Consider the following 10,116-nt stretch of genomic DNA (forward strand, 5'->3'; position numbering starts at 1 on the left):
TAATCCTCTGGTTCAGCCCTTCAATTCTCAAAGATTCAGCTTAATTCCATCAGTTCCTCCTCATATTTCAGTGTTTTCCTTCCTTAGGAGAGAGGTGAGAGAGAAGACTGAGGAAGAGTCGGTCTAATTTCTGTCTAGTGTTTTCAGAGTCTTCCAAGTATATCCTTAGGTTATTAGACTAATCCCAAAGCTTGGGGTGCCGGAAACGTCCCCGAGGGAAAAATGGTAAAATCCCCCAATAATCCCACCAAGACACCCTAACCTCAAATATATCTCCAATTATTTATTTTCATAACCCAATAGTCTAAATCACTACCCAACACCTATGTTACGCTTGACTTGTCCAAAGTCAATTATAATGCCCCGTTGTGACTTTTCCCGATATCTAGCCCTAGGATCGCCTCGAGTCGCCGGCTACAGAGTTATCCACATAATAATGTGGTTCCCACATATACAACATATTTATTTCATATTATCACATAATATCATCAATTATCATATAATATCATTTAAGCACTATCAATCACATAATATCACATCCAAATAAATACTATTCCCTCTAATCCCATTTATGCCCTCCCGCCACACTAATCAAGGCCCTTAAGCCTTATTAGCGAATTTGAGTCGTTACATATCCACTGCTGGTCGCCCTAGGATAAACTTGGGGGGCAAATGTTTAACCCAATGTTCATTTGATGATGTGGCTTCTACGAAAGAGACATCTGGCGTCATACCACATTAAATTTATAAAGCTGGTTGGAAGGAGTAGTTGCTCAAGGAGGCTATGTCAGTATATAAAAGACTGTTTAGCAAAGATCCAATAACCTGCTCAGTGATGGAGCAGACTAGTACCATCTCATGAATCTACTCAAAGTATAAGACTTGCTTGATGAGCAGGACACATTAACTCAAAGATCTGAGTTTCACAGGACAATACAAGATATCCCAAGTTATTTATGTAACTGATATTTAAGTAGTATTTTTCCTTTATTATTTGAACATGTAACTGAATGTACTGATCCCACACCTACACGTGTAGGGCCTAGATTTTCTCATAAGGGCTGATAGCCCACTAATACTCTTTATAAATAAATGGTTCATTAAATGATTAAGGCTAAGTGAAAATTACGAGAGAAGAAACGCTAGAGATTTCGCACTTTACGTACAAAACCCTTCAAATGGTATTCTTTTGTCAGCTTATGAAACTCAGTTGAACCCTTTTTATTCTTGATCTTGAGTTTGACAACTCTTTGATAAATAAAAGAGCAAGTGGACGTAGGTCATTTCAAACTCTTGGGGTCGAACCACTATAAAATATTTTGTGTCATTTTCTTGATTTCAGTTCGTTATAATTCTGTTCTATAGTATAAATTAACTTAATGTTGTTGACCAAAACACTGGTCAACATTATATCATTTATTTTCTAACACAAAGAAATTATAATTTTAGATGGATTCAAAATAATCAATTCTTAAATAAATGTAAATTTTTAATACAATACCCATAATCAACAGAACAGAACAATAATCCCAACAAATAAAATCGTAAAAGATGAAATATAAATCTTTAACAAATGAAGAAACCCACAAGAATAATCCCAACAAATGAAATACAAATATGTTACAACTGAACAAAACCTAATGAAGAAAATGGACAAATCAACCCACAACCCTTAAAAAAAACCCACATGAACCACTGACATTCGAGAACAACTCAAGCTACTGATCTATAGAAAGCATGTCGATCCCCTCACCTCCACAAATTGGCCTCGCTAATCGCCTCACCTCTGTGAACCGGTTACGTTGAACCCCTCACAACATCCTTACCGAACGCCCAACAAATCTAACCCCAAAGCCAGAGATGTCGCTGTAATCCTTGTTGGGGGCACGTGGTTTTCACTCAGCAAACAATGGTCTACTCAATGATTGAAACCATAAAAATGAAGGTACACAAACTTAGAATATATACACAAATTAGGAGCAGAATAATCACAAAAGACTTGTCAAGATAAAATAATCTTTGTACAAAACCTTTATTCCAAATCACTATTGATGAAGCTTGAGGTTTCTTCAATTGGAATAAGGAGTGCGATATAATAAGCCGTTGATTTCCAAATTTGAAAGCTTTTCTTGTTGAGGTTTATTACAAATTTGAATACTTTGAATGTTCGAGAGATAGAGAGAGAAAAGGTGAATGATATTGACGAATTCCCAAATACTCCAATTTGTTTTAAAAAGAAATATAGGTTAGGAACTGCCATTAGTCTAACTGAACGACTGTAGTGTGAACACGTCAAATAACGTGTCGTTTAGTAGTAGGCCATACATCGCTTGGAAGTAGGTGACACGACACCTATAGACAAGTGACACGTCGCCCATTAACAAGTGACACATCACCTATTGTGACTGTCTTAATTTATAAGCTTTAGATGACACAATGCAACACTTGAGAGATTGTTTAAGTTTCTCAAAAGTGACATTAAATACCTCCAAATGCTCCCAAAATTTTTGGGCATGCTTAGATGTCTCATTGTATAACTTTATACTAAAAAATACAATTTTTAAAGGCGTACAGCAAAAAGTAAAATTTAACATCACCATTATGTGAAATCTTTAAGTGTTTTGTCCCTCTTTGCAAGCCTACCCGCTAGATGCCCACCCCCTCTGTGCCATCAACCAACTAAGAAACAAAGAAAGAGAGAGATAAAGAAAGAGAGAGGGAGAAGATTTTGAGGAGAAGAGAGTGGGAGTGAGAAAATGAAGGGGCGGTTGTTGTTTTTGGAGGGGAAGGGAGAGACAAGAAAGAGGGACGGTTTGAGGAGAAGACAGTTGTAATAATGATAATAACAATGATAATATGTACATATAAACGTGGGAAAGTGAGATAAAATTTGTTCGATTTTTTTATATATATATTCAACATCTCTCACGTGACAAGTCTCATATGGGAGATGTGGAATCATGTCAGGTTTAAATGAAAATTAAAAAGAAGTAATAAAAATACATTTAATATCTTATTTTGTATTTTATGTCTTCCCAACTGAGACATAATGAAATACTTTTCATGTCACTCCAAGCAAGACATGAAATGGTCTCTAAATTTTTTCATGTCATGTAGTTATTGTGCATAACAAAAAATTGAGCCCTCTTCTCTGTATATTGTAGTAGTGTGAAGATTCCTCGTCCATTGAAGATTAGAGAAGACACAGAAGAAAAAAATTTAGAAAATAGAGAATTTGATTGTTGGAGAAGGATGGGTTTTAAATTAACAATGGAAAAAATGAAAAACAAAATTTCAAATTAGTTTATCTATGGTAAATGTGAATGCCAAACAATAAATGAATAATAAAGACGTTTGAGAGGCTTGAGCAAGTTGAAAAAATCTATCTAGATTCTTTATTTCAATCTTCCATGGAGATTGCTTCAAGTTCACCACTTGGAAATGAGAATTGAGACACAAATCAAACCTTTGAAAATCATCAAACAAGCAATTCTTCATGAGTTTCTTAGACAATTGATCCTAGAGCTAGAGAAAGAGGTTAGAGAGAAAATTTAAAAGTGTCATCAAGGAATTTGAACCCTTTATGCCCATTCTCTTAGTGTTAGCGCCATCATAGGAAATTCCTCACTATACATAAATTAAAGAATAAATTTTGGAACCGAAACATGTTACCAAGAACTGACGTGTGGCTGGGCAACATGGTGCAGCTCCCAAGTGACATGTCGCCTGTACCTGAAACCCTTGAACGAAGGTTACAGGTGATGTATCAACATAAACGAGGGTCATATGCCTAGACCCCTGATTTTGACCCCCATTTTCATGCCTAAACAACTCCAAATATTCCAAAATCTGTTAGGATATGTTTAGATACCTCCTTGTATCAATTTAGACATAAATTTGTCAATTTTTTGTGCTAACTACAAAATCTCGAGTTTCACATCTACTTGTGTGAAACCTTCTATTGTTTTACACCAACATGTGTAAGAAAATTTCCAGTATATATTTAACAAATCATAATAAGAGAATGAATCGATGGTTGTAGAGACAAAATGAAGAACAAAAATAAGAAGGAAGATAGAGCTTTTATAAAGGCACAAATTCATCCAAAGTCGTATGATCAAAGTATGATTAACATCCAAGGTGTAAGCCTTGTCCTTTAGGTTTTAAATTCTAAAAGAAGAGTTGTAATGCCCTACTACCCTAGAGTCGTTACCATGTGGTTTTAATATGTGTATTTGACTCGCTAATCGAGGTGTTAGACCCAAAAGTGTGATTAAACTAATGTAAAGACTCATTTGATAAAATTTCCATATAAAAGGGTTAAACATTCATCAAGATCATAGAAATGTTACATTGGGATCCCAAAATGTTGTTTAAGACTTATTTACAACTCAAAAGTTATTATACGGTCAACCTAGGTGATAAAATCAAACATTTGCACTATGTTCTTCAAAACTACCACAGCCGTGGTGGCCAGGTAGGCCAAACATGTAGGCATCGCTCCATGCCCTCCAACTTGTGCTTGGTCGGCCTTTCCCTTGCCCTTACCTACACCATAGAGCACCCATGAGCCAAGGCCCAGGAAGAAAACTTCACCAACATAGCATATAACAATTCATTTCAATAAGTGCACAACTAAACAAACACAATAGACAACTCACATGCATCCATCGCAATTCACAATAGCGGCCTAAGCCAGTAAAGGTACGTTACCAGGCACCAAGTTCACGGTCCTAACTGAGTGGGTGAGTACAACACCCTTAGATGGAAATGCCGTGGTTACCTGCATTCAACATGCTTATTGCCGATTCCGACCCTTGCTGATTTGTCACGAACACATATATAACATAATAGTTATAAACATTCACACAACACTAAGCACAATGCAAGCACAGATAGTCGAGCCATGCCCTGCTCTACATGCACAGACAGTTTTCTTACCTAAACTCTGCAAGCTATTGGTAAACGACCTAGTTATGATCCCCGTCAAACGCTCGGATTTGCCCTAAGAAACAATAATATGGAACCTCCATCAATCTCAAGTAAATAAAGACTTCCAAACCTAGTTCTAGCCCCAGGGCCTCGAATTCTACTAAACCAGGTAGTAAATGCCTTCCCTAGCCCCTAAGTTTGAGTTCCCGAGCTTAAAAATCCTAATTGGCCAACATTATCTATTTGAGTCGTGACGCTCCTCAGAGGCCTCCTGACCCTGTACAAGTCAGAGAGCAATCTTGGTATTCTTTTGGACACGCGCCACGACACGTCGTGCCCATTGCTGTGGTGCTAAGGCGATTCAACTAATCCCCTTAGACCTTGGAGTTCATGCTAGCTGTGGCGTTCAAGAGCAGCATCGCAGTGCGACCCCATGAACCCATAATCTCTAACATTCTTCCTATGTTTTTCCCGAGCCAAATCCAGCAGAATTTACCAAAAACAACAGCTAAACCCGAAATTAAGTCTAGAACTCCCAATCACACAACATAAGCATTATAATTACCCAAAAAAAAAAATAACAAATCCCACCCCAAATCATTAACCTAAGCTAACAATAAAGTTAGCCAAAACCTAGCTTAATCACTAAAATTCACCAAGAAAATAGGTTTTAAACCTTACCTCAATGACGTTTTCGACCCTTAGCTGTGTCTGATCCTGCTTCTAGCTTTGATTCCCTAATTCACAGCCTCAAATTTCAAAGCTTCCTCTAAAAAATCCCAAAGCCTCAAGAGAGAGAGAGAGAGAATGGAATGAGTGTTTTTCCTTCTATTTCCCATAGCCTCAATGGGTCAAAATTACAGGCATGACCTTATTAACAAGAACGGGCCCACATGCATATCTAATACAAATAAACATGCATATATATATATCCATATTACAATATAAATCATGTATGCCACGTAGTCACACATTTAATCAATTCCAAATTATGCCCTCCCAGCACACTAATCGAGGCACTAAGTCTTATTAGCAAATTCGAGACGTTACAAGAGTCTCTCTAATTTTTGAGGTATCATCATGATTAGGCAACTTAAGCAACCTACTTGATTAATGACATTAGGATTCCTATCCATCTAGAGAAGGTCAAAGTCACATCAAGGAGCCATTTGCATCAGGGACCTTGAAATAAATATCAAGGAATGATAAATGAAAGTTGACTACAATTCACAAGGAGATTAAAAAATATCTCCTTGAACTAATGGAAAGTATTAACATTGAAATTCTCCTCTAGTACAAAAAAAACCTAATGAAGAGGCTCTCTTCACAGAAAGGGCAACCACATGAAGAGGTTATTTTCATAAGTATAAGAACAATAATGTTTTGTTAGGTTGTTGACCATTAGAGGAAATGAGGTTCTAAAGTCCAAGCTACGAGATCTCAAGACCATCATCTAGAACAGATATTTGTGAAGAGACATCTTCTGAAGGAGAATTCTGCACACGAAGACATCTTATGTGAGGAAAAGTTAACGTGAGGAAACATTTCCTACGGGAAGACGTCTTCAGGAGAAAAGATTAGTCGATGAGGACATGAACCCACTGCGACAAGACGAATTGATAATAAGGATCCTTGAAGGGTTTAATGCATATCCTTACAATTATGAATGAAAAAAATGGCATGTTGAAAGTATAAACCCTTTCAACACTCTTTTCCAATATTTTCTCCATCACTATTGTATGTGTAATGCCCCGATTACTAAGAGCATTTTGAGTGTGAATTTATGAAACACCCTACTAATTCAGCACTGTTGCACTATGTGTTTAAAATGGTGCTTAACTCATTAAGCGAGTCATTTGGACTCAAAAGTGTAATTAAAATTCAACAATGGCTTACGTACTAAAAATTTTGGTCAAAAGAGTTAGAATTTCCATTTAAAAGTTTGAATATATGTAAGGGATCACGAAAAGGGTTAAAACATAGTACAAATATAACTAAGATTACAAAAAAAAATAGTCGGCCTAAGTGGGAAAACTAGACTTAAACCCTAAGTCCTTCAAAAGTATATCCATCGTGGCAGCTGATCAGGCTGAGTATGTACACGCCACCCTAGATCACTCCAACTCATGGTTGGTCCAACTTTCTTTTTCCCTTACCTGCACCACAAAGCACCCGTGAGCCAAGGCTCAGCAAGAAAACTTAACCAAGTAAAATTGATATTCAATGAAACATAAACCATAAATCATATGCTTTAAAAATTCTAGACAAGTCATGCCAGCATCTAAATCATTTACACGGCCCATGCCAAGTGAGTGCATATCGCATCCCCATAGTGGCCCTACCATCACGACCTACATTCAACATGATTATCGCCGAATTCGGCCCATGATGATCATTCACAAATTAATGCATGACAACAAATTCTATAAATACAATTACAGAATAAGAATATAACATTCCAATCAGATTCAGTAAATGGTTATAACTGCGTTCATAGGTCGGGGCCAATTCCCTAAACATGGTGCATGTGGCCGTTTTCTTACCTCGAGTCTTAAAAATGGGTTCCAGGACTAATCCCTAGCTCTCGAGATATACAATTCCATTTAACTGGGTAATGGAATTATCCCCCGAGCCCTAGTGCCTAACTCCCAAAACATAGAAAACTTGCAGCCTGAATTGTTCTGGCGTCGCAGGGCCGACCTCCTAGCGCCGTAGTGAGGACAAGGAAATAGAAACACCCAAGTTTGGTTCAGTGTCGCTGCGCTGGCCACTTGGTAAACTTGTTCTCAAAATGGGTTCTTTTTCTTGCGAATTCTCAAGCCCAAAAATCACAAATCGTTCTCAAACTTGTTCCAACCTCAGAATCAATAGCTAAAGCAAATATAACACTTCATGTATACCCCCCAAAACACCCATAAAACATCAAAATTGCAACTATGAACGCAAATTGTGAATTTGGGGTTCTAAACCCATCTGTCTAAAATATAAAATTACTCAATGAAAACATGTTTCCCAGCTGCAAATAAATCTTCTAGCAAGTTGTAAACTAATCTTTAACATCAAAACAACCAATTAAACAATTTAGAACGCAAGAATTTTGAAAATCAAGCAAAACCCAAAATTTCTTCAAGAACATGAAGAACACCAAGATTTTGAATAAAATTAGAGAAGAATGAGTGGTTTACCTCTCTGAAAATGAAATTCCTAGCTTGTTTAGGAATGATAACAACTGCTTATCCTCTTTGGAAGCCCTAACTTCTACCAAAATTCCCAACCAAAAGCAAGGATTGGTTCCAAGCCTAAGTTTTGTGTTCAAAACCCCTTGAAGAAGGAAACTAGGAGAGAGTGAGAGAATGTGAATGACCTAGAACATTCAACGTTTGACTCAAATTGTCTTAGTCTAATGGTCAAAAACATCATTTTGCCCTAGCTTCAACTTAACCTCAAAACCAAGCACAAGGGTATTTTAATCTTTAGCCTAAATTCACACTAAACCTCGAATTTCACCACAAAATTCAAAATTTAATCCACTAAGCCAAAATATTTCCCCCAATTAATCCTATTTAACAAAATTTTTGAAAAAACCCCAAGGCTCGACCAGAGTCGGACATTTATCCTGGTTGTGACTTTTCTACTAAAATTACTCGAAAGGATCCGCTGAGGCCGAATATCATGAATATATCCACATAATAATATGGTCTCAAGCATAAAGCACATAAAATTATAGATATACCCCAAACAGGTCAAAATTATGAAAACGCCCTTTTTTAACAGAAGCAGATCTTGAAGAACATTTAGTACACATAATCATGCATACTCAATCATATAATAATATAAATCAGTTAATTCACACATATACATCCCACGCTGATCAAAATACTTAATTCTATTAGATGTTTCAGGACGCTACAATTTATAATACTAACACATCAATTAATATGTTTAAAACAAATTTTATTGATGAAAACGTAACCTAATAACCCTTTCTAAAAATAAAAGGGGCTCTAGAATCTCATTAATTAAGAGAAAAAAATCGTTAACCAAAATAAAACAAATGCATTATCTCAAAACACTAAGAAAAATCCACCATTTACTTAAAATAACAAAATATTGAATGTAACAATCCTAAGGCCCTAATCCCAAGGTCATTGTGCCCTAAAATTTATGCCCACCACCAAAACTCTCTAACTCATTGTTGTATGTGACCGCCTTATATTTAATTGCAATATAGAGTACTCGAGAGCTAAGCCCAGCAAGAAGAGTTGTGTAGCCCAAAATCCAAACTGTTGTCAATGTTTTCATCAAGATGAAACGTGGCACTCGGTGAGCGTTAATGGTCCTCGGGAGGTTATTTGGCATGCCCCTGCCCTGGAGAAAGCTTCCTAAGATCATGCCAGGTTTTCTTTCGCCTCTTAGTCGAAGAAGTTATAGTATGATGGTTCGTCGCCCCCGACGAACGATGCCAGCTGTAAAGGACAACATCTTTGTACCACCAACAACTTCTTGACAAATGACATGCCCCGTGTGTAGTGGTATCGTCTCCATACTCAAGATAAATAACATCTCTCAATGTGCCACCTGACACGAGAAGATGTGCAGCCACTCTCTGACACTGTCAAGAGCATGTACTCCCAAAAAGTGGTGGGTTGATACCTCGTAAATTTGCCCTGTGTGATCTGTACAGGCCTTCCAGTTTATTATCACAAGAAATGTAATAATTGGGAATAAGATACAATCATTATGAGGAATAATAATTACTAAACTCCTACTTAATTTTCCCCAACCACTATAAATAAGGCGGGGATACCCGATTGTAAGGGGTTCGACTATTGTGTAATTTTAGCAGCATATACACTGCCAAAATCCTCCATTGACGCTTAACCTCTCAAGCTTCAAACATCTCAATACGATAGACTCATGGACTAGGAATTTTTTATTTTCCTGAACCAGGTAAAACTTGGTGTCTTTTTCATTTTCTTTCAAGTTCTCTTTAATTAAAGTTGATAGCGAAAAAGTCAGTCAACATTTTTGTGTTTTCATTGAGAGCTAGAAGGAAGTGTTGAAAAGTTCAACAATGGTAACGACAAAAAGAAATGCCAATGATGACACTCCACCTCACAATGTTGCTGAAAGAGGAGAAAACAGTCGGCTACCTCACCTGCAAACCTGGAGGTAGCTCAAGAA

This window comes from Humulus lupulus, chromosome 4, assembly GCF_963169125.1.
Source record: "Humulus lupulus chromosome 4, drHumLupu1.1, whole genome shotgun sequence".
NCBI classification, from domain to species: Eukaryota; Viridiplantae; Streptophyta; class Magnoliopsida; order Rosales; family Cannabaceae; genus Humulus; species Humulus lupulus.